The following is a 26,260-nucleotide window of genomic DNA, read 5'->3' as shown; positions in this document are numbered from 1 at the left end:
CTTGAGAGAAAAACAATTCAAGTCGACAGAGTTTAGCTATTACACCTCGGTTCGTAGTGACGGCATCTGGGCCAGCAATTACCGCATAGTTGTGCAACAATGAATCAATGTTACGGACCCTTGAACACGATCCTGCTTGCAATTGCAAGATTATGAAACCCTGTTCACAGCATCTGAACGCTCTGTTCTGCACTTTCTGTTGACAGTGAGAGATTTTATTGAAGTAAAATATTTTTTCCCCTTCATGAACTGAAATCGGCTAGCAAGATCAGAAAGTTACCGAGGACACACACAAGCATCTAACTTTTGTGCGTTTGTGTTGAAGTATGTATGTATTTGATTGTGTAGAAGTGTTGAGGAGAGGTTCAACAGACCTTGGTTTCTTCATCGTACGGGCTTTTGCATTTGTGACACTTCTGACATAAAGGAGATTTTTACGGTTTTGCGGCTTATATAATTGTTAACTAGCATGACTTTACTTGCGAGCCTTATAAAGCATGGAATTGCGCTCTGAAGGGAATATTAATCACTGTTATACGAATCAAGTTTTATATAATAAAATATGTACGTTGGTTTACTAGAGTTTGTATAGAAGTTGTGGTATTTGTGATGCCTGAATTTATAACGTCTTGCTCCTCAATCAGCATTACTGTAAATTTGGTCCCCATAAGACTTGTAAAATGTGCTCGAGAAAAAATATGTATCCTTTGTGCGAACCGGTTTATATAGTGAAAGTTGAGCTGTACTTCTTTAGTCAGTAGACATTTGCAAATAGTAGTAGTAGTAGTAGTAGTAGTAGTAGTAGATTTCGAAAAGTAATCTGTGTGGTAAAGATCATTCTACATTAGGTAAACCGAACTCGTGAACTTGCACTTGGTTATGAGATTAAACTGAGTAGTGTAGAATTTAAGTCCATTTTTAATTAAAAATAAACTTTCAGATTGTGTTTCTTCGCTCTGTGGATGGAGCATGCTGCTTCTATCTCCTGTCTTTAAATAACTTAATGCCATTTATTTACAATTTGTGTACTTGTATGAAACTGCAGGACGTTCTTGTAAATTATCTTTACATTACGGTGTAGGCCTATGTCTCCATTTGATTCGATTTTTATGTTTTCAGCTGAGAACAAACAAATGAAAATTGAGAACATTTTTATATCGTTGTGGTAGCAGAACTGGAGAGGTTCAACGCCTTCAGTACCAAGATCCGCCACTGGACACTGCCCTGAGTATCAGAATCCCACATCCGCACAAGTCTCTTTCGTGTACGTGTATCATACACTAGGACGAATCTCGCTCCACAGTTTGCTTTATGTATGACAAATGAGGGATGAAATGCACTGTCTTCTGCGATGAGACGCCGTGTAATAAGGTGCAGTTCACTGTAGTTCGTTGACGTTTCGAAGGAGTGTACTACTTCCATCTTCAGGGTCGAAGTGTAAGCCGAGCTTAATGTCAGTTTTCTTACAGTCTGTCATGCAACACTAATGTTCTATAAAAATGTCTTTAAAGATATTCACTTTAAAGGTTTTCCACTACATGTTTCACCAATATGGTCATCACCAGGTCGAAACATGTAGTGGAAAACTTTTAAAGTGGATATCATTTAATAAGTTTTGTAGAACATTAGTGTTGCACATAAGAGTATAAAAAAACTAATTGACACTAAGTGAAAAGTGCGACAGGATACTACAGCATAATGTTATAAAGTCTGCTTTCCGTCTCGTACCACTTACTGTTCGGCCCTAAGATGTCGGCAGTACATTCCTCGCACACTCCATAAACTTCTACCAGGCTACACGGCGTCTGATCTCAGAAAATAATATCTTCGTAGTCATCGCCGTAAGAATTTCTGGTATCAGAAATGGGGAATGAACTAGGTCGTGTGGCATTTGCGAAATTTATCAACAGTGAGACTGCAGCACTTGGAGAACTGCACAAAAGATATCAACCTATGGCTCTACAGCCCTTTGTTGGACCTTGGCTGTTCTTTTAGTTTCTTCATCTTTTACAGTCGGTAGGACACCTTGGACGGGGAATCAGCCCGTCTCAAGGCCGCTACCTGCACACAGAATAAAGGAACACAGACATCGATGCCTCGACTGGGCTTCGAACCTACGATTCGAGGGTTTGAGCGGACGAAGACAATTCATGCCTCAGTCCGCACGGCTACTGTAACCGACAGCACAAAATGTCTGCTTTGAGTTAATGTAAGTGGAAAACACGGAAGAAGATCTTGCAGACTATACTCTGATATTCTGCCAATTATTCATCATTCGTGGTAGAGCAGGATGTTTCGATTTGACAGCCGGTGGGTGATCGCTGTGAAGTTAGAAACTCTGTAGTAACAGCGACAGCCTTGTCCTGGGTCAACGGCCTGAGCGACCGACATGAGTCTTCACTTCCGGTACCGCGAAACTTGGCAACGTTAGGCGGCAGAATGATTATTGCGAAACGTGTGATGGTGCTCATATCCATTCCCTGTAATGGGAACCATAGCCTGTTATCTGCAAATAGAACACTCGTTAGTGGTCCTAACACTGCCGCGTGTGAAGAGTGACAGAAAAATCGGCACTTGCTGACAGACCAACGAATTCGTGGCATAATCTTCCAACAAAAGTCTCTTTGTTTCTGCTTTTATGGAACTCAAACATGCCCGTATACACGAAAGTCCGCCACTGAAGTATATATTGAGCCATCTGAATCCAGTTCACACTTTACATCCCACCATTTTCATCTTCCTCTTCTTGATGGACTAGGCCATGCTTGGCCCGTTTCGTCCTCGATAAGAGTTTATCGGTCCCTTTATCTTAACTGTGGGCGCCCTATGTTACGTCTTATTTACCTGTTTGTTATAATATTCTTCGGCATTCGTCTGTCCTCCATTCGTAGAGCGCTATATTTCCACTGTCATATGAATTTTACAGTTTTATTATTTAGATTAAAAATAATTTTAGAACATCTTACTTAATCCTTTCTTGTGTATCCTGCTACAGTCCTCAAGAATTTCACTTCTGCGGTTTCAGTGTATACAATTTTTTAAAGTCCAATTTTCAGACCCATACAAGTACCACCATATTGTTCTAAAATTTTATTTGTGTGTCTTGTCTTGTTATTCAATGTTCTTCTTATTCTGCTGCACATTTGGTCAAGTCTGACTAAGATTCTTCTTAATATTATCTTCTATCTACACCTAGGTGTTCCAGGTGACCTCCTCACTTGAGGGTGTAAGCTCAAAATATATTCATTTCTCGCGCTCATAAAGCGTGTCCCGTCCAACTTATCTGTCTTATTTTTATCACAATAAGAATTTTAGTGGAATGGATGAAGAAGGGGAATGCGTATAGGATTTTGTGTGAATTCCTGAAGGAAATAACTCTCTAGGAACACCAAGACGTAGGTGGGTGGATAATATTAAAATGGATCTTACAGAGATAGGATGGGATGGTATGGGTTGGATTGGTCTGGCTGAGGATAGAGACCAGTGGAGGGCTCTTGTGAACACCGTAGTGAACCTTCGGCTTCCATAAGATGCTGGGAAGTTCTTCACTAACTGCACAACTGGCGGCTTCTCAAGAAGGGCTCAGCTCCATGAAGTTAGTTAGTTAGTTTAAGAATTATAGTAGAAGTGTAGACATTACGAAGCTCCTCCTTGTGTCACTGTATACGTCTCTTCTCTTACAGGTGACATGACCGTTTATTCCTTGAGACGCAATTTTCCGGGCTCGAAATTCTGTGTTAAGATCAGGAGTCGAACTGTTTCCATACACACAGAAGACAGGGCTTTCGTTATTCTGCATGTATGAGGTAGTAAAGAACCCATCGATCTGAACTAGTGAACGAAATGTTGCTCTTAATTTGAATTAGAGGGATAGTTTTTTATTCCTACCGGGGGACTCTTCCTCCGGGACTGAAGCGACAGGGGCGTGAAGCTGATCAAATGCCTCCATCTAGTGCCGAGGTCAAGAAATGTGGAGCTATACCTCCACATCCTCCTTCCTATGTCTTCATGGCATAATGCTTAACTTATTAAACACAAGGACAACTTTACCTTTGTAAACTACCCTCTAGCCGTTTGGAAGATCCTTCACAAGACGAGAGTGTTCGTATTGTGAGCGTCGTGTTGCGGGTTCCAAAACTCTGGATTTCCTTCCCACAAAAGTTGGGCTTGAGCAGCTGTCACCTCTCTCTACAGCCTCATTCTCAGAAACAATTTGTCGACTGAGCACATTACCCTCTAGAATGTAATCGGGCCTAATATCAACCGGGTTACTGCCTGTCCTCACAGTTTCCAGTGATTTTCTTCAGTCTCTCTGCTGCTGCTGCTACTGGAATTGCAGTACCTTAAACTAGGTTTTTTTTATTGCTAGTGGGGTGGAACTAAGTCCCTTGCACTGCGGCCACTTCTGGCCTATTGTACCAGCCCCAGATGATAGGTGACGGTGATTATGGAGCAATTGGTGGAATGGAGATTGGCAGGAACCGAGGTACTCGGAGAAAACCTGCCCCAGCGCCACTTTGTCCACCACAAATCCCACTTGACCAGACCTGGGATCGAACCCGGGCCGCCGCAGTGGGAAGCCAGCGACTAACCTCTTGAGCTATGGCGCGGCCCTTAAACTAGGTTACGACTGCCTCATTCCTTATCCATACGTATTCACCATTCATGGTCATTTCCGCATCTAATTTGACGAAATTGAAACAACGATTATAAGTAAGGGGTGAATTACGATTTTATGATTACGCTATTAAAACTTGTGGCCCGCAAGCCGTTATAGCTTCGACTTATGTTTATGTCCAATATCATTAGTTGCATGTTTTGTGTAATAATAATAATAATAATAATACAGTTGTGTATGTGCCTTGTGATAACGACAGTAATACAAAAGCTAAGGCCTCAATACGCAAGCTTAGCCTATCGTGTAAAGAGCACAGTGCGGGTTCCATCATTCTGTATTGTATTTTTTTATTTGATCAAGTCGAATTGGTAAGTTACCTTCTCTTATCTAGCATAGATAGGACTGTCCTGTGCTGTAGAAGTTTGCATCCCAACGTCGTTTGTAAATTCAGAATAATAATAAGGCTGTGCATATATTATACAAATAATTTTCTTACCTTCGCTTTACTTTTAGCATATGGATATATGATTGTGACTGGTGTATCAAGGTTAAATTGTCCCTGTGTTTAATCACCACTCGTTGAGGAGGATACAGGAGTAGAGGTGACACCCGCAGAATTCTTTATATCGATAGTAGATGGAAGTGAGTAGTCAGCTTTACTTCAAGAGAACACCGGTGGATACGAGGGCTGGATAGGCCCCAGAACAGGTCCAGAAAATCCATGTCTCTCTCGGAATTCGAACCCCAGCAAGTCGAACACGCGCCCAATGCGTTTACTTAGAGAAAGAGAACATTTTTGTTCATTTAAAATTTTCGGAAATTTACCTGAAATGTGTGAGAAAAGTTCACGAAACATCTGGGCGAGATGATCCGGATACCTCTCCAGGATTAGAAACTTGTACCTCGCGAATATAAGTCGCTCAAACCACAGTGTTCAGTAATACGTACTGTGACAGAGTCATTCATTAATGAGGCTATCTAATATCCAAGTATAATCTGTTCGTTTAGAATTATGACACTAATTTGCAAACGAGATCGCGTTGTCTTCATACAGGATACGAGTATAAATAATTGAACAAAATGTCAATAGTTCGTAAAAATATAAAGTTTTTTTGTTCATATTCTACAAGTTATGTAAGTTAGAAGTGTGGACAATCAAGGGGAGTAAAGTCTTATAAAATGTAGGGAGTCAGGAGTTCGATGACCTGCCAACAAATATAATTCACTTTCTCTGTTGGTGCTTTTTTTCCCCGTCAGTTTCTGACAAGGCCTATCTTGGCTATGCTTTGCTGTCTGATTACTCAAAAACGCGGAGAAGTGTGGCAATCGCGCGGACTTGATTTACTTCTCTCCCCGCTGTTTACCCATACTCCGTTTCATCAGTATCGAATTGCGTCACAGCAGTCATTGCAGCGAGTGACTTAGGTTTAAAATAATTCCGCAATCTCCACTCTAGTTAAATAAGTCGTTGACACGTCGAAGATTTCCGATACAGATCCAAACAGAGCAGTTACATAAATAGTTGCCTTCTGATTCATAATACTAATATCATGCTGGACATTTTCTCTTCTGTGAGGGATATTTGACATACAAGACGCTTCGCTAAGTACAATTTTTTAACTAGCTCTTCCAGTCCATTCAGGGCCCAGGTCTCTCATTCAGTTCCGTAAACATTTTTTACAGACGGTAGGGCTCCTTGGGCGAGTGATCATCCCGTCGCAAGGCCGCTACCTAAACACAGAATAAACGCATACACACACCAAACATCCATGCCCTGAGTGGGATTCAAACCCAAGATCCCAGCGTCCGAGCGAGCGAAGACAGTTTATGCGCGGCTACTGCGACCGGCCGCCAAGCATAATTAGAATGATAAAATCAAGGAGGATGAGATGGGCACGAATGGGGAGAAGAGGATATTGGTGTGAAAACCAGAAGGAAAGAAACCACTAGGACGACCAGGGCGTAGGTAGGTGAACAATATTAAAATGGATCTTAGAGACATAGGATGGGATGGTATGAATTGGATTGATATGGCTCAGGATAGGGCCTAGTGAACATGGCAATAAACCTCCGAGTTCCACGAAGTGTTGGGAAGCTCTTGAGTAGCAGCGCTACTGCCGGCTTCTGAAGAAAGGCGCATCTCTGTTCAGTTGTATCTGATATGCAAGACGATTCTTGAGTTGACTGTCCTCACTTCATCGCGTGAGCGGTATGACCGTATTGAGAGAATACAAGGAAACGTGTTGTTACCATTGGCTATGGTGTCTCATGTGCTTCACTGGCATTTCAGAAGCCTTTCTGGCATAGATGTGCAATATTAAAGACCAAAAATTGTGTAAGTCACGACAACGCCGGTTGTACCTGTATGTAGGTGAAGGTTGTACATGTGTCACCAAGAGGGTCATGACAGGACTGGAACAGGGTTGTGCAGCGATTTCAGAGCGCGGGTCAGTTTGTACATGTGTCACCAAGAGGGTCATGACAGGACTGGAACAGGGTTGTGCAGCGATTTCAGAGCGCGGGTCAGTTTGTACATGTGTCACCAAGAGGGTCATGACAGGACTGGAACAGGGTTGTGCAGCGATTTCAGAGCGCGGGTCAGTTTGTACATGTGTCACCAAGAGGGTCATGACAGGACTGGAACAGGGTTGTGCAGCGATTTCAGAGCGCGGGTCAGTTTGTACATGTGTCACCAAGAGGGTCATGACAGGACTGGAACAGGGTTGTGCAGCGATTTCAGAGCGCGGGTCAGTTTGTACATGTGTCACCAAGAGGGTCATGACAGGACTGGAACAGGGTTGTGCAGCGATTTCAGAGCGCGGGTCAGTTTGTACATGTGTCACCAAGAGGGTCATGACAGGACTGGAACAGGGTTGTGCAGCGATTTCAGAGCGCGGGTCAGTTTGTACATGTGTCACCAAGAGGGTCATGACAGGACTGGAACAGGGTTGTGCAGCGATTTCAGAGCGCGGGTCAGTTTGAAGCTGCAGTACGGAATCGTAGAAGTTATGGTTAAATACTGTGATGTGTATAGCCATTACTAAGCAACGATTCGGTAAACACATTCCCGCGGGAGCCAAAGCGCATAACCATATGACACCCATTGCTAACCAACGGATCAGTAAACACACCTCCTTAACAACAGAGGCAGTTTTCTGCATGGTCCGTGCAAAGTGGTTATAAGGAAGTGCTCAACAGCATAGAGTGAAGTGAAGAGTCGAGTGACGGTACGGCAGTCTGCTGGGATATGAGCTTGGTAGCAGAAGAAGTGAATTGAGTCGAGTCTTGGGAATTGGCAGTTGCAGAATAATGGTAAGAAAAGAGTTACGCTGTGAAAAGAAGACTCCATATGTGATTTTAAGTGACTGAATGTTATAAATCCGTTGCCAGGATACGACTAATGAAGACTGAGAATCCTATTGCGTATGTAACCGTGAGTGGGAAAGTGTATAGATCGGCGATAGCGCTGTATTTCCTGTAGTCCCGAGTTGCGAATGTATAAGGTGCAATAAATCCAGTCATCCAATCCAGAACCCGTCTTGTAAGTTACGTAAAACACCCCTTGCATGTGACAGTATTCTTATGCAGTTAAAATAATTGTAAAGTGAAAAGTAAAGCTATCCCTGTACCAGGCCGTGAAGGCCCATAGGGCTGTGAGACGTTGAGGGTCCCACACTATCTAGACAACCGGCTCAAAGATGGCGGTAAAGTTGTCAGCCTTACGCGCTGGCCGCGCTTTACTCCCCAGGAAAATGATTTAATTAATACCTGGTACTCATTTCTGTTAGAGGCTGAGTAAACCCCAGGGCCTAGTGCGGCTGGAAGGATTAGGTTAATTGAAAAAATTCCAATGACCTCATCGGGACTTGAACCCGCGACCTTCCAGCTTGTAGCATATCCCCTCAACCACTACGCTACCGCCTGCCCCCGATAAAATAATTGTATCGATTAAAATTATTGTTGCTGCATATAAGAACTCAAAGCCCAAGGAAAATGTGACAGTTTTAAAATATTTGGGAACGAGACTGAGAAATTTGTTGGAATTGTTGGATACGAGATTCCCACAGCGGTGGCTATGAAGAATGCTGTGTACTGGGTTATAACCCCAAGTAGTCCGGTAGTTCACCAAAGTTTTCGTAGGAACATATTGTCTCCATTCTCAGAGTCAAAAAGAGAGCAAATCAAACAGATAGGAAGAAGGCCTTTGCTGCCGCGTTCCTCTTGCTGGTTACATTGTTGGCTGATTCTTCGACGCTGAAGATGGAGGCAATATGTTTTCCTGAAAAATCAGCGAAATTCTACCGGAATGCGCGTTGTTACAACACACAAGGTAATAGAGTTGCATTCAAGAAGACATATATAGGAGATTAGTTTCAGAGGATGCTTACTGCTCTTCGGTTCAGAAACTTAACGTCTTCTCGGTCACCTGTCTCATTACTAACTCCACGACGCTGAGTTTATGGAACCCGAAGGTTCAGTACCGTGCTCACAACAGCTCGTTATCGGTCCTAATCCTGAGCCACATGAATCCAGTTCATAGCACCCCGTTCTGTTTCTCGTTCCTTCGTCTTGGTCTTGCTATTGATCTCTTTCCTTTTTGTTTCCCGCCAGAATCCTGTATGCATTCCTCTTCTCCCCATTCGTGCTACATGCCCTATCCATTTCACCTTGTTGTCTTAATCATTCCAATTGTATTTGGCGAAGGGCACAAGTCACGAAGCTCCGCAAGATGCAGGCCTCTCCAGCCTGCTGTCACTTCATCCAATGTCACTGCGCTTAACCCATTAAGCATTACGCCATGAAGACGTATGGGGAAGTGGATGTATAGAGCCACATTTTCTTACGTAAAGATTGAAGTAATAATTTTGCCACTAGTTTGATATGGGTGTGAATCACATTACGGGAAGAAACACAGGGTGTTTGAGAAGAGTATGCTGAAGAGAATATTTGTACCTACGATTGATGAAATAAAAGGGGACTGAAAATTGCATAATGAGGATCAAGCAACAAGCAAGGAGGCCTGAAAGATTGAGCAAGTACGTTCCTCTGAAACGTCCGTTAACTTTACCAAACGACACTGCCTCTCATCCCAGAAAATTGACACTCTATGGTTGCCACCGTGAGAACCTCTGATATAGCAAAATTATTGCTGGTTCGTGGACCCTAGGTTGCATTTAATTGCCTAGAAACGTCTGCATTACGCAGGTGTAAGAAGCCAGCTGCAACGCCGGGCTGCGCCTCGAGCTGTGCGCACCAGGAAGTACAGATATCTGGCACCATTGTGGACGACGTAACGGAAGAAGGGCAACTGCATGAACCAGCTGTCCATGGATTGTGTAGCAGCTCTTTGAACCGCAGACAACAGCCGGAACAGTGAAAGAGGCTTCAGTTGCACAGCTGTCCGTTACATAATGATCGTGTGATAGTCTTTCTCACCGAAATGTAAAATGAACATGTCTGTAAAGGTAAAACTGTACCATGAAGGCATATGGGGGAGTGGATGTATAGATCCACGTATGCTGGACATCAGCACCAGTTGGAGGTGAGTGGTAATGTTCACACCCCTGCCGCTTTACCCCCGGGGTAAGAAACCCCAGTACCCATCTGATAGGACGGTGGGTGGGCCCCTAGACCTGGTCTGGACGACGTAGAGAAGAGAGAAATCTTGCCCCTACCGGGACTCGAACTACTATCCCTCCATTGTCCAACCCGTAGCCCGTCGAAGTCCCAGCTCTTGAACATGTTTCTTCAGAATTTAATGAGGCACTTTGCGACGATCACCATGGCCGCGCAGTCTAAGGCATGAAATTTATTTTCCCGCTCGAGAACTCGATCATGGGTTCGAATCCCACTCAAGGCATGGTTGTTTGTGTTAATTCTGTGTTTGAGTTAGGTAGCGGTTTTGCGACGGGCTAATCCCACGTCCAAGAAGTCCTACGGACTGTCTTAGATTAAGAAACTGAAATGAAACGAAGCGTTTCACGGATGCCCTGTACTCGAAGTGGGAGCAACAGGAGAAGACAGCCATGTGGATTGTCTATAAGGGAAGAGGCAGTCATACTGTAATTGTTTCATTTGTAATTAATTGCGCCACACGCGCCTGTTAGCCGCCACAGTGGCCGCGCGGTCTTAGGCCATGATGAACTGTCTTCGCTCGCTCGGACGCTGCAATCGTGGGTTCGAATCCCACTTAAGGTATGGATGTTCGGTGTATGTATGCGTTTTTCTGTGTCCGTGTTGTCCTGTGGTTTTTTTATTGCTAGTGGGGTGTGACTAAGTTCCTTGTACTGCGGCCACTTCTGGCCTATTGTACCAGCCCCAGACGATAGGTGGTGACTGTGGAGCAATTAGTTGAATGAAGATTGGCAGGGGAAACCGAAGAACTCGAAGAAGACCAGACCCGGGCTCGAACCCGGGCCGCCGCGATGGGAAGCTAGCGACTGACCGCTTGAGCTATGACGTGGCCTATTTTTGTTCTACTCACATTTTCTCTGGAAATCTTACGGTTTTCTAGATAATTGACAAGACTCTTATGCGCGTATTCAACGCTCAACCATGGTCTGCAGATCGTGGTGAAGAAGGAAGAAAGGGAACAAGGCCTTTATTGACTTCCGACTGAGTTAAATTAGATCTGTTTTGTTCCTTCAATACAGCACTGTATTGCAGTATGACTTTTGAGGCATATGCTGAACAATTTATGTATAAACAGTACGGTCTTCTGGCTTGCAACGTCGTGTGGTTCAGAGAGAACCAGACTTTCGGGGAACCTTATCGCTTCTAACTTCAGGGTGGAATAATAATACGAATGAAAACCATCAGAAGCAGGATGCAAGCTGACTCCTGAGGGGCGGTGTTACCACCCAGAAGACACTGCTCTTCATAGTGACCGCTGTGAGAACCTCAAGTCTAAATATATATAACTTTCGTTAGGAGTGCATAGTACCAGTAAATCCTAAAACATTAACACTAATTGTTTCTTTGTTCAGTAAGCTTAGAGAGTTTTAACCTCTCGCCAATTTAAGTAACGCGGAGCCCCTCGTATAGCAAGCCCATTTTTAACAGCAAACACTTATTCGTGTCGCTTTATATGTAAGATCTTCACATATTATTGGTCGAATCACCACTTACTCCATGCTTTCACGTAAACTCAGCGACATGTTTCTGCCACAAAGAGAGCTATCATCAAGTATATATAATGATTTGCGTGAATTGCTGTATTGTATCGTAGTACGTCCGAGAAGTTTATTATTTGAAACGAGTAAATTCGTGTTAAAATAATTTAAAATTATGTTGAATTGTGTCTAATACTGTGTAGTACAATAAGTAATGTTATATATAGTAGTGAAACAGGATGCTTAAATACAGGATTGTTGAATTGTGTATTGTGTGTCTTCGTGTTGTTCTTCTTCTTGTGTTCTGTGTTTTGCAGCGATGTGTATTTCATGATGCTGTCATGGTTGCGCGCGTTTCTGGTGACCAGTGTGTGTAAAATACGCTGGTGTTTTTTTCGCATCTACCGAAGTTACGCAGTTAAAGATCCCCGCCTGTAAAAAAGATACGCAGTTCTTTCTTCTGCTTCAGTGCCAGGAATATAAATACCGTATAAGCAAGGACAAGTCTGGGTGCTCCAGCCGCGTTAGACCTTGCTGTAATCCTTGTCTGTTCGTCAGGAACCCGTATTTGATATTGCACGCAAGGCCCACATTTCCTAGGCGGCGTTGCACGGTGATCATGCTAATGTACACCCGTAGCGGGGACCTGTGGGCGGCACTGATAGGTCAGATTGTGAACTTTTGGGTTGTAACGTCATATATTTTTGTGGGTTATTTAACGACGGAGGAACCGGGATAGCTAAGTCAGTATAGAGACCTGGATGGCCGGGGTTCAATTCCTGCCGTAGGGAAGACATTTCTCTTTTCTCTACAGCTTACAAACCGGCTCTGAGGTCCACCCAGCCTTTTATCCAAAGGGTGCCGGGAACTGTTCCCCGGGGTAAAGCAACGACGGCTTGAAGCTGACCACTCGCCTCCATCTAATGCCAAGACTAAGAATTGTGGAGCTATACCTCCACTCCCCCATGCGTCTTCATAGCGTGGTGATTAATTAATTAAGCACAGGAACAGTTTACCTTCATTCGCGATGCTGTTAGTAGCCAGACTGCACAGCGACATGATAACACGGGCTGAGCAAGCCACTAGTGACCCAGCGCCTTCCTGCAGGGACAGACGGGAACCACGAATAACTCAGAATAATCGGTGTCCCGAGCGACATTCGAACCGAGCACCTCCCGAATACGAATTTTAGATCGTTACTGCTGCCCTGATCTGATCTGTGACACCGTGCAGTAAGTACGAGTGTTCCAACTTGATACCCTCCTTTCGAGACTGTATGACGTCACAATCCAGAGTACCATAATATGAAAGTATGAACCATTGCACGCATTTATCAAGTGCATTCGATACTATTCTGTATACGTAACACTATTCCTGCAAGTTTATATATATATATACACGAGTATATAAAGGTAAAGTAACCAGTATGCGCTATACCATGAAGACCTATGGGGGAGTGAATGTATAAATCCACTTGACCTCGGCACTGGTTTGAGGTGAGTGGTTAGTTTCACGTCCCGACCGCTTTACCACCGGTACCAATTGGCTAATATACACAATATATGTTGTGACATATAGACCCGTTTCTAGGCAGCGACAGCGAAACCAACAACAAAACCACATTCGCTGCTAGGCAACAGATTTTAATAAGCAAGAACAGACGGTAGCTGCTAGGTAACGGGTCGGTAAACATTTTTCCGCATGCAGCAATTAGAGGATCTGTTGGAAACGGTGTTTTCTATGCGATCCGTGCAAAATGTTATAACCGGCACGGTGTGGTTCCCCTGGAAAAGAAGCTGGACTGGTGGAAAATCCAAACCAGACACTATGCAGACGAGAGGAACCCCCAGTCCTCTCGAGCATCGGACCCCAATTCCCCCCTTCTAACCTTGTCACCATACTGACTGAGCTACTTGGATTTTCTTACAATGGTGATTATTTGATGAAAACAATTGATGAACAATTGTAATTAATTACTTTTACACAGGCAGAATAGAGCCGGGATAGTGCAGTCAGTATACCGACTGGCTGCGGACTGGACGACCGAGTGGTCGGGGTTCGAGTCCTGTAGGGGCAAGAATTTTCTCTTCTCTATGTCGTCCAGACCGGTTATAGGGCCCACTCAGCCTCCTATCCAATGGGTACTGGGGTCTCTTTCCTCGGGATTAAAGCAGCCAGGGCGTGAAGCTGACCACTCATCTCCAACTTGTGTCGAGGGCAAGAAAACATGGATCTATTCCTCCACTCCCCCATACACCTTCATGGCGTAGTGCTTAATTACTTAAGCACAGGGACAACTTCACATTTTTAGGCATAAGCTTTTTGTTGCCTCGATTGTGGGAAGAACGTAAGCCAGGTTCATTACAGGTGGATCCAAGGGACATCAACAGGGTGTTCGTGGAAGCATTTCCCTGCCGCAGTGACCTTCATCCTAAGATGCGAATAACACGCGCTTCAGTAAATACTCGATGTAAATTCTCTTTCTCGGGCTGAATTTATCTCTGGTTGCTGCCCACCTTATTGATAAGGACGATAAACTAACAAAGGCATTTACTGTTAAAAATTTGACAGTTTCGTTTTGAAGGGCTATGCTACGGCTATACTAAGCTGTAACTTGTAGTCAGCGTCTTATATATATATAAATTGAGAACATGATTACAGATACTAAACTGCGTCTATCTTGTAAGGTTTATGTGACAGGTTAAGGACCAGGAATTGCGCCAAGTGATTTGAAACCGTAAAATACGTTTTTCACGGTGTTTATTGCATAAAATACCGGTTGACTTAACACGACATGAACTCAGATCCAATTAAGTAACGTACCGGCGATACTGCGCTGATCTGAGCGTTAATTTTATTGGGACGAAGAAAAATATTCTTACTTCCGTTTAGAATTTTCTGATTTTATCACATTCTTTCCCGTGCTCTTTCCACAAAATCAGTGTTTTTGCAACTACGGAACAGTCGTCCTTAAGCTTAAGGGCGTGGGGACACCAAGGAAACTGGCAACCGCAACGCAACCGCAATTTCCGAGAACTGTTATCGGACTGAGTTGAACACATGCTACTGAATGGAGCAGCGCAAATTGAGGAAACTGCGCTGCCGGTGCTTCAATTTGCGCTATTCCATACAGTAACATGTGTCCAACTCAGGCTGATGACAGTTCTCGGAAATTGCGGTTGCGTTGCGTTTGCCAGTTTCCTTGGTGTGCTCTCGCCGTAAGCGTCATGTCATAATCACGTGTGGAGGTAAAGCTCCGAGCATTCGTAACGTATGAAGCCTCGGTTAACAACTGAAGGTGACCGTTCCTATGAACATCAGCTTCGTGCTTCCGCAGTTGTGAGCCTTCGTTCGTGTGTTCTTCCTGTAAGAAACTGCTTGTTGTGCACACCGGCTCTAAATGTCAGTTCAGCACTTTGCCTGACGCAAGGCGCTAAATGATACAGCCGTGTTTATGCGTACGTTGGGTTGTGAAACGCCACACGTCCCTGCGGCTGAAACATCATCTCTCGCGTTCCCAGAGACTGTTTACAGCAGAAACACTTCCACGTGCGATTTGAATTAGACGCACAGAGGATTAAGGACTCCTAACATTTAGAATTAACATTTGAATGGAATGAATTCGGTAGCATACTGTCAGCGTTTCCTCCTGTCTTATTCCAATAGTTCTTATCCTTGTTAGCCGTTACAAACTCTTAAAAATGTAGTGTTTTGTTTTCGTAGGTTCTTCAACGGCGCTCTCGTTGTCGAGACAACGCTATAACGCCGTAAAATGTAAAGGTGAAGTTGTCCCTGTGCTTAACTAATTAAGCACTACACCATGAAGGCGTATGGGAGAGTGGATGTATAGATCCACATTTTCTTGAGCTCAGCACTAGCTTCACTACCCGGCCGCTTTACCCCCAGGGAAAGAATTCCCAGTACCCCCTGGACAGGAGGGTTGATGTACCACAATGGCGGTCTGAACGACGTGGAGAAGAGAATATTCTTGATCCTACCGGAACTCGAACTCCGACCACTCGGTCGTCCAGCCCGTAGCCAGTCGCTCCACCGACTACGCTAACCCGGCTCCTCAATATACTGACGTATGATGGGTTAATTAATGAATTATCAATTGGAAGGAAACGGTCGTGACCTAATTGAGGTTCTATCCCAGAATTCCTGTGGAGGTACTGAGGAAAACAACTAAAAATCTTGAGTCGGGATAGCCGGTGTCCTGGCCTAGATTCAAACTGATTACCTCCAGAATACGAGCTTAGAATATTACCTTCAACCAGCCTGTTCAGTTTAATGTATAGTGGCTTACAAAATGTACAACATACACTTTTAAAATTCTCCATTTTTACTACAAATTGTATTTCTGTTTTTCACATGATTCTCGGAAGAGACTGCGAAAGTTGCCTTGGATATTATATTTCAGCATCCTGTTGCATTGCAGCACCTGACACACACAATCATAGTGAAACACACTAAAAAGGAACCCTGGAACGGCCGCTAAAAAGATAGGATGAAAATATCCTACGAAGGAAATTAACAGCAACAGTAACAACAACAATAACAACAACAACAACAACAACAACGATGTGCCTGAGGGTACTAAGAGCAAAGTGTACAGTCCAGTGATCTCCCAAAATAACAAGTTTTGCCTAACGATGGCCCATGTGCGGCCGAAACATGTAGCAAAAACAACGGATGTACATAGTTAATGACATTTTAAAATATTTAACAAACATTTTTTAGTGAATTAAATATATTTTAGTGTCTTTTGCAAAAGGACTTGCTTTGTTGCATTACAGACGGAATACTTTACAATTGAAAAATTCCCTAAATAGCATTAATCGATATGGGATGTAGACGCAGTTGCTGTGATGTGGGAACTTAATGCTGATGTGGGCACTGCGCACGTTCGGGAAGTCCCAGCCGTCGGCACGGCTTGTGCCCCTGAGTTCTCCTATGCTTCAGATAGTTAAGTTCTTTGCTGTCATATCACTTCACGTGTGACTCCGAGTACACCGCTGCATGTATGTTCTTTGTAATGCCAAATCCTCGCATTAGAATTGCGTCCTTTTTTGTTTCTTGGCCATCAATTAGCCGAAGCAGTCAGCTATGCACAGCTGTATACATACATACATACATAGTCACTCCACGTTTGGCCTTCTCTTCCTATGCGCAGTATCTAAATTGTTATCTCAGCAGAAAATCAAAAGAGATTTTAACTGTCAGGCTGTTTTGCAACTCTTTGCTGATAAATGTTTATTTTTCCTTCGGATGGAATTAAATGAAAACGAATTGGCACTTTTGCTACCTGCGAAACAGAGATAAGCCTGGATCGATAGCAAAGAAACCAAAGTAAGGTAACGTTATGCCTTGGTTTAATTAATTGGGCACTACGCTGTAAAGATCTATAGGGTGTGGAGGTATAGCTCCACCACTAGATGGGCAGCTTCACACCGCTTTACCCTCAGTGAAACAGCCCTCGGTACCATTTGTATAGGAGGCTGGGTGGGCCCCAGAGCCGGTCGGGGCACTGTGAAGTAGAGTCAAATCTATTGCTTCCACCAGGAATCGAACCCTGTTTCCTCTGTCCTTCAGTACGTGACCTAGTCACTAAAGGGAAACAAGAAGTTCTGGGAAGAACTGATCACATACTTTCCGTTCACTGTAATCTTTGTATCTGATTCGATAAATAGAAAGAAATTTTAGTGTGAATGCGCAATGAGCCGAACATTAGAGACCTCTATAGAGGAATAAATGACTTTAAGAGAGGTTACCAGCGTAGCGGTAACTTAGTGAAGGATGAGAATGGTGATCTGCTTGCAGATTCCCACAGCATTTTGAATAGGTGAAGGAACTACTTACCTCAGTTATTGAATGTACTTAGGGTCAATGATGTTAGGCAGACAGAAATCCATACAGCTGAGCCGTAAATACCTGATCCCAACCCTTGTGAGTTTCAGGACACATCAGCTGTTGGTCTACGCCGATGATGTGAATCTACTGGGTGATAATGTAGATACCATAAAGAAAAACACACAAACTTTAATTGACGCAAGTAAAGAGGTTGGTCTAGAAGTAAACACAGAGAAAACTAAGTATATGTTGCTGTCTCGTCACCAAAATGCAGGGGAAAATCATGACATAAAGATAGGAAACAGATGTTTTGAAAATGTGGCACAGTTCAGATATTTGGAATCGACGATAACAAATCAAAACCTGACTCAGAAAGAAATTAAGAGGAGATTGAACTCGGGTAATGCTTGCTACCATTCAGTCCAGAACCTTTTGTCTTCTCGTCTGTTGTCCAAAAACATAAAACTAGAATATACAAAATTATAATTTTGCCTGTGGTTTTGTATATGTATGAAACTTGGTCTCTGACATTAAGGGAGGAACATAAACTGAAAGTGTTTGAGAACAGGGTGTTGAGGAGAATATTTGGACCGAAGGGAGATGAAGTGACAGGAGCCTGGAGAAAACTGCATAATGAGGAGCTTCGTAACTTGTACTCTTCTCCAAGTATAATTAGAATGATCAAGTCAAGGAGGATGAGGTGGGCAGGGCATGTAGCACGAATGTGGGAGAAAAGGATTAGCCTTTTACCGGCCTCTGCGGCATTACGTTCAAGAGTATAGTATTTTTATAGTCACATATGTGAGAACTTCAAATCCATCGTCAAATGGTGCCCAGTACATTACAACTTCGAGCACTTATGTAGGTGCACATAACGTTTAGTTAACGCGTCATAAACTGTGCTGCCTAATCCTAAATGTTTGCGGAGTTTCATTGCTTTTTAACCTTGATGGTTTCATCACCAGCATGGCGGTTATGTATAATGTGTAAATGTTCTTGCACCAGAGTCACACCACAAACATGGATTTCATCAATATCTCTTGTCTTTTCGTAATCACTTATTTGCTACTACGGCCGTCAAAAACATCGAAATATTTGACATCATGACTGCTAAGGTCGCCGTTTGGCGCTAATGTGTACACGTAACCGGGTTTGCTGGAGGCGGAAACCGAAATATTTTGCTCTTTTTCTCTTGAGGCCAGTTTTTAAGAATATAAGCCCGAAGAACTTGTACCAAGATTATTTTTTAAGAATTCCGTCTTCTTGGATGTGGCGCCGTGTAGATCTTGTGTGAACCGACGTTTTGGAGGAACGTATCGCCTACATACAAGATCTACAGGACGCCAGATCCCAGAATACGGAATTCTTCATAGTCACCGCCGTGAAATCCTCAAATCTTACATAGAAGAGTATTTTTGTTCTCTTTAGGCCGTATGTATGTACTTCTAGGTTTATTGTAAGATTTCTAGTTTCGTTAAACTTCAATAAAAGTGGTAAAAAAAAAAAGCATCGTGACATTGAACATTTTCAGTTGTAACGTCAGTCCTCTGGACTTTCTGTGTCCAAGTGAGATTGTTGTTTTAGTGGACCGATGTTAGATCTACAAGATTCATGAAGGTGAGCAAATGCTGGCCAGTGATTCTATTTTTTTGGTTCAGAATTTTTGTTTTATTTGATATTTTCATTAAATTCTAAACATGACAAAATACTGCAGAATTACAGGTGGTAATGCTGTATGGATATTTTCCGGAATCGACACCGTAGTTTGAAGACAGGTACCAACGCTTCGACGGAACCTGCACACTCCTTCTACAGGGCAGACGAGTCTTCTCTCTGAAGATCGAGGCAGTTTTAAGATTGCGGTAATCTGGGCTATGTTCTCGTATAATTCGGTAGATAGCAGCGTTTCGGAGGCACATGTTGCCTCTATCTTCAGGGTGAAGGGGTCCAAACTACACGACTCACCGTTTCTTAGGACCTTGCTCTTAATATTCACCGCCGTAGTAACCTCAGATCTCATGCAATCACGCAGTAACCAGACATAACTTTCGTTTCCGCATTTATGTTCTTTTCATTGGATATCGCCTGAAGAGCCAGTGTTTCTGATTTCATCAGAATAAAATTATCTTTCAAATGCTCATTCTTGCCCTACTTATTCCAAGACTGGTCCTCATTTTAGATGCGCCTGTGTCGCTGTTTAGTCTTGGGTTATTAACTAACTCCATATAACCTCCGGAATTGTTTCATCATTATGATAACCAAATGCATAAACAGACTTAACTATTTCCATGGAACTGGGTCCTTCTTGAGAAGCCAGCAGCTTCTCAGTCACTCAAGAAATTCCCAGACTAACCAATTAAACATTACGCCATGAAGACTTATGGGGAGTAGATATATACACGTAACTTGACCTCGGCACTAGTTGGAGATGAGTTGTGAGCTTCACGCCCCTGCCGCTTTACACTCTGGGAAAGAGGCTGTGTGGGCCCCAGGACCCGTCTATACAGCGTGGAGAGGACACAAATCATGCCCATACTGGAACTTGAACTCCGACCCCTCTGCCGTCCGGGCCGAAGCAAGTCACTATGAGTTATGCATTGAAGGCAAAAGAGATTTTCGGATGCTGAAGACATGCCTAATATAGTGCCTTCAGTACTTCCTTGGAAGAACACTGCAGTAGACAATTCTTGCCAAGAAATTCCCAACATTTTGCAGAACCCGAAAGTTAATTACAATTTCACCAGAGACCATTGTTGCCCTGCATCCTGAGTCACCTTAATCAAGTCCCGTAATCCCCCCCCTCCCCATTCTACTTCCATTTAAGAGAGAATATACAGTTTCGTATGGTTTGTTTCGCTGTCCAAGTTGCTTCCTATTGCCAGGATGTAACGAATTGGCTTTTTTTCAATAATTGCTATTTGTAATCCCGCTGCAACATGAAATGAATCAGGTTTGTGTGGAACATAATGGACTGCTGATAGCGTAGTCATGATACTCCTCTGTTATTGATCCGTTGGCTCCGCGTTGCACAATTTACTGACACCTTGTCAAGTGCTGACCACTTGCAGCGTGCTGACGTCAAGGTCCCATATGGAATTTTCTGTGAAGTCATTTTCCTTTGTACACTTTCAGTGTATTTGACGATTTAATATATCAGTCTTGATTGCCCCATAGATAGGTAGGTCTTACGCAGAGAACATGCCGTTCAGTTTCCAGGGTAAAAAACAGGTTAATCATTCTAAGTATCCATTAGAACTCACTCACGAGGGAGTTCTGTCACAGTTATCACGTTGCTTAGAGAAGTTTCATCAGCTCCGTCAGTCGCCACATTCTGTGTAATGCACATAAACTGTAAACAAATGTAAAAGTACAAATTAAACCTATGTCCAGATGTTGATAATTTTTCGTTGGTTATTCTGGAACGAAAGTTTCGACTTCGCACCTAATTGCTACTTAGTGTCTTTCTTTTGTTTCGCCGTCCTCTTGCCGTGCAAGGCGTCACTCGGATGTAGTAATAGCGGATTTGAATTCTCTCAGACCATACTGCCCTATGAATATTCGTCTAATCCCAGTTAAAAATGTGGTTAATAGTTCGAGTTAATGGTTCTTAATATATTAACGAAACAAAGTCACAAGCTGAAGGCAGAATGTGGAAGACATTTCTTTGTCCTCGCCAATGCTACCGAACACATATTTCTGAAATTTGGTTTTGGGCTCTGCAGTGAAAATTGTAAGAGTCAGGACAGCGTAGTCGGTATAGTGACTGGAAAACTGAGGGGTCTGACTTGGAGTACAGGTAGGGTCAAGAATTTTTCCTTCTCAGCTTCGTCCAGACCGGTTCTGGGGCCCATCCGGCCTCCTGTGCAGGGGGGTATCGGGGGCTCTTTCCCCGGAGTTAAAGCGGCCGTGACGTGAAGGATACCTCGCTGCTCAACTAGTGCTGAGGTCAAAAATATGTGGATCTATACATCCACTCCCCTATGAGCCTTCACGGCGTAGCGCTTAATTAATTAAGCACAGGAGCAGATGTACCTTTTACTGGACTTCTGGTGCCCAGCCATCTCCGAGACACGGCAAATTGGCATCAGTGGAGGAAGTAACGTTATCCATTGGGTTACCTCAAACTTTGATTTCATTCTGTCAGAGAACAGAGGGAAATTCCGTTGTGGCTGGATGTTGGGCATTTGTCTGGCTGATAAGATGTCTTGCTTTTCGCATTGCGAAATAACACGCATCCGTTATATAACCTCAGATATGTAATTCCCAGCGGATGGCAGGCTTAGCTCCAGCTGGGCAAAATGGCGGCACGGTCTAATGTTTCCGCGCCCTCCTGTCCATTTCAGTATCTTTTCCTCATGCGATAAGTTGTGACAACTCCGTCCTTAATTTATTATCTCTGCCTGCTATTATTGCCAGCGTTTTGCATTACGCTCTGTCATCATCCTTGTAGCCCAGATGCTGACTGGGTACTCATGGCTCCAGCACCATGAACCTGGTCCAGCAAATAGAGATGGTAGGCGTTATCACTACGACAATATTATACTGACATGACGGCCATACAAAACTATACTGTATTATTGTATACCGTATGTCCAAAAAGTATCCGACTTTATTTTTCCTCTGTAAGTAATGGCCAAAGGGGAGGGGAAACTGGGCGTAGTGGTAGAAGGGACATTCATGCACTGTGGGAAGCACGCAACTGGCAGCTGCATCATAACACCCCAGCTCATTCATCGCACCTAATCCAGGGTTTCCTGGCCAAGCACGGCATTCCGCAGGTTTGCCAGGCTCCCTACTCTCCTGACATGGCTCCTTGTGATTTCTGACTGTTCCCGAGATTGAAGACACCGCTAAAAGGCTGCCGTTTTGACAGCCACGAGGACATCATACAGAACGCGAAGGAGCAACTGCACGCCATTCCAAAAGAAGCCTTCCAGAATTGCTTCCAGCGATGGAAGGACCGCTGGGCTAAGTGTGTGGAGTCACAAGGAGCCTACTTTGAAAGGAATTAGGTATTGTAACCATCCAGATACAGAACTTTTTTTCCTGACCCAAGGTCGGATACTCTTTGGACAGAGTAGTATGAATGTAAAACATGGCGTCTCACGTTACGAGAACACAGTTTGGGAATTAGATTTGAGGCTACTCTACTTACTGCCAGCCTCATTCTGGTCTTTTTGTTTGGCTTACTCTTCGACTTTGAAGAAGGAGGAGATATTCCTTAAAAACTTGACTGTCACCGGACTGCATAGCACTAGATCCCAAAAGATAGAACTCTGGATTGGGAGGTTGGTTGAGAACTGGGCGCTCAAGAGAATATATGAACGTAAGAGGGAGGAAGTACGCATCAGGAAGCTGAGGAATGTTGCATAGTGAGGAACTTCAGAATGTGTACTCTTCACAAAATGCTATTTTGATGAGCAAATCAAGGAGAACGAGATTGGAGGCTCATGTAGCGCGCACTCCACCGCCTTGCGTGCTACATGCCCTTCTCATCTCATTCTCACTGACGTTATCATTCTAATTATATTTGGCAAGGAGTACAAGTTATGAGCCCCTCTTTATGCAATTTTTCAGCCTTTCATTATATAGTCCTTCTTTGGTCCAAATATTGTCCTCAGCGCCCTCTTTTCAATGATCCTCAGTCTGTGCTCTTCCCTATATGTCAGAGACCAAGTTTCACACCCATGCAAAACTAAGGCAACTTTGTAGTTCTGTATATTTTAACCTTTACGTTTTTAGACAGCAGACGAGAAGACGAGAGGTTGTGAAGTGAATGGTAGCAGACATTGCCCGAATGTAATGTGCTTTTAATTTCGCCATGAATCAGATACTGGTTTGTTTGCTGTCATTTTGCAAATACAGTGAAACTTGGTTATAGCAACATCGGTTTCTGCAACACCTTGTCTATTGCGTCACATATTCAATGGTACGAACTAATTCCTCATAAAGCAACTGTTTTTATACCTTGCTTAGTACGACATGCACAAATGCATCAACCTCGTATGTAACGTCATTTTCATTCCTGAATTTCTCTGATATGGACATTGAAAGTAATTTAGAAAGTGTGTATTGGGCAAGTAACAGGAAACAGATGAAGATAACTGATTACTGTACTCGTATCTAGGTACAGTAAGGCACAACAATTGATGTAATCTACTGTAATTTGGTGAGTAGGCCTACCTTTAATATACAGTATTAGTGCGGTGTGTATTGTCAGTGAAAAGCGCTGTAATATGCCTTTGATATTACACATTTGGGCAATTCCACGTTAATGTTACTTAACTACGTATTTCACTAAAAAATGCAACATTTTAACTCGGTTTTTGGTAGATTTTTACGTGACTAACATAAGGCTACTGCGGAAGTGCCCATTTCGGTTACAACGACATTCGTTTATAACGACACTATTTTTAGGTCCCTTTGATGACGTTATAACCAAGTTCTACTGTATTTGAACTTCGCCACATTTTTAAGCGATCCATTATCTATCTTTTTGTTATGATTTTGTCCTGTGTTCTGTTGAGGAGCTCCTGTTTACTATGCGTTCATTCCTAGACCGTCCTCCTCACTAGCGTGTTAGAACATCCGTGCTTTTCTTTACGGTATTTACGTTATTCCCGAGTAGATTTACGCCACTTATTTACAGAAATGAATGCGACTAATGTAGGCTTATCATGTGTTATGTGAAAAATATTGTCACGTGTCACAGTGACTAAGACGCGGGTTTGGATTGGTAATTGGTTTTATTGAATATTTACAGGTCGTAACTACAAATAATTATAATACGATTGCTGATTTACACAATTTATAATCACTCCACACTAATCTTCTCACTCTATCTGCACTAATCCTAACGGATTTACAACAGAGGAACTATAAAAGTCTCCCTAAATCACAAACTCCCAATATCACTGTGCTACAGCAGACATAAAGTCTTCAAATCACATGTTAAATCCTCACAGGCTGAGCTCTTATACCCTTCTTCCGCTACGAGCTTCCCGTGGCTATCTCCTACCGAGAACTGACACGTCGTTGAAACGAACGAAGTTTGTAACTTATATAGCCGAGGATCGGACACGCATCACAGGAAGCACATGTCACGTGACAAGCCACCGCTGCGTGATGTCACCGCGGACTCGAAAAACATGTTGGACCATGTTTACAGAGCTGTTGCCTGGCAACGCGTTGATCAAATCCGTTACAATATATACATCATTGTTATTACAATTGTAATCTTGGGAAGCTGATATCCGCTCACCTAGTCAAAAGAAGCTACTACCTTTCGTGAAACCCGAGGTTCGTCGTTTACTGGACCATATCCCTGTGTGCAGTGATGTCTGTAGCGGCATTAGCCTCGCAGGCTTTTATCTGCACCAAATGAACAAAAAAGCCAAGTAGTGTGAACAACAGCAGAGAACACATTTGGGGAATATGTATACTTCACTAGTTTACTCGGCCCTCCTGTACTTCTGAAACGATAAAAATTAGCAGTAGTTTTCTTCATCACGAGTCAAATTGCAAAAGGTACATTTTTCTGGAAAATGTCCAAAAAATGAAATGAAGGAAAACACCTCAATTTTCCTCAATTTTTATTGCTATTTTTGCTTTGATTTCCTCTAGATTCATTTTCCTTCATTTTCTCGTGAGAAGGAGCCGGAATAGCTCAGTCGGTATAGCTGGCTACGGGCTGGACTATATAGAGACCGTAGTTCGAGTCCCGGTAGGGTCAAGAATTTTCTCAACGTCGTCCAACCGGCTCTGGGGCCCACCCAGCCTCCTATCCAATTGATACCCGGGATTTTTTCCTTTGGGGTAAAGCGGTCGGGTCGTGTAGCTGACCACTCATCCCCAACTCCACTCCCCCATATGTCTTCATAATACTTAATTAGTTAAGCACACGGACAACTTTACTTTTCTTACCCCCTCGTAAGAATGCGAGTAGTTATTCCTGAAAGCGTTACAGGAGTTTTACATTACTATCGTGGGAGAGACGTGACTCTCTGCGGTTAGGAAACAAGCCGAGTTTTCTCTATTACATGCAAGTTATCAGAGTCTGACAATATAATATCACACTCTCTATGGTCAACATAGAGCTTTGCAGGTTCATTTGTTGCTTTAACATTCAGCCTGTTTCTCAGTTATTGCAGGGGTTCCCGTGGTCTGTAATTTTCAAATCGAAAGAAAGAAAATAAAACTGCTTAAGGAATATGAAAGCATAACTCAAAAAGTTTTATAGAATCAATACTGGAGAATGCTAAACAACTTCAACATGATCGCCTTTCGTGGCAAGTAAAGTTTGGAAATTATAGGCCATGGAAACCCCGACAATAATTTAGAATCACGCTAGATAAGCTTAGCGTGCGTAGCCCGAATAAACCCCATATACAATATGGAAGCAATTGGGCTGTGAAGTTTATATGCTTTAGTCTCACAGCATTTACTTAGTTTCTTATTGACGTTGAATCTAGACACAAATAATATGGTGCGGTATTTTTGTACCAACCTGTAGAATTACTGGACAGGCTGTCGCCAGTGAGCGTCTCGATATGCCGCGATTCATTAACGTGAAAGCTCGTTCTGTCGTTCTGAACCCGTATCCTACATTTCTCTTCCGATTTCAGTGAGCCTTTGAACTGTTCATGTTCAGCTATGAATAACTTCGAGGAGTTCATTTTTT

Source organism: Cryptotermes secundus, unplaced genomic scaffold (assembly GCF_002891405.2).
Source record: "Cryptotermes secundus unplaced genomic scaffold, Csec_1.0 scaffold671, whole genome shotgun sequence".
Taxonomy (NCBI): Eukaryota; Metazoa; Arthropoda; class Insecta; order Blattodea; family Kalotermitidae; genus Cryptotermes; species Cryptotermes secundus.
Note: the sequence above shows the minus strand (reverse complement) of the source record.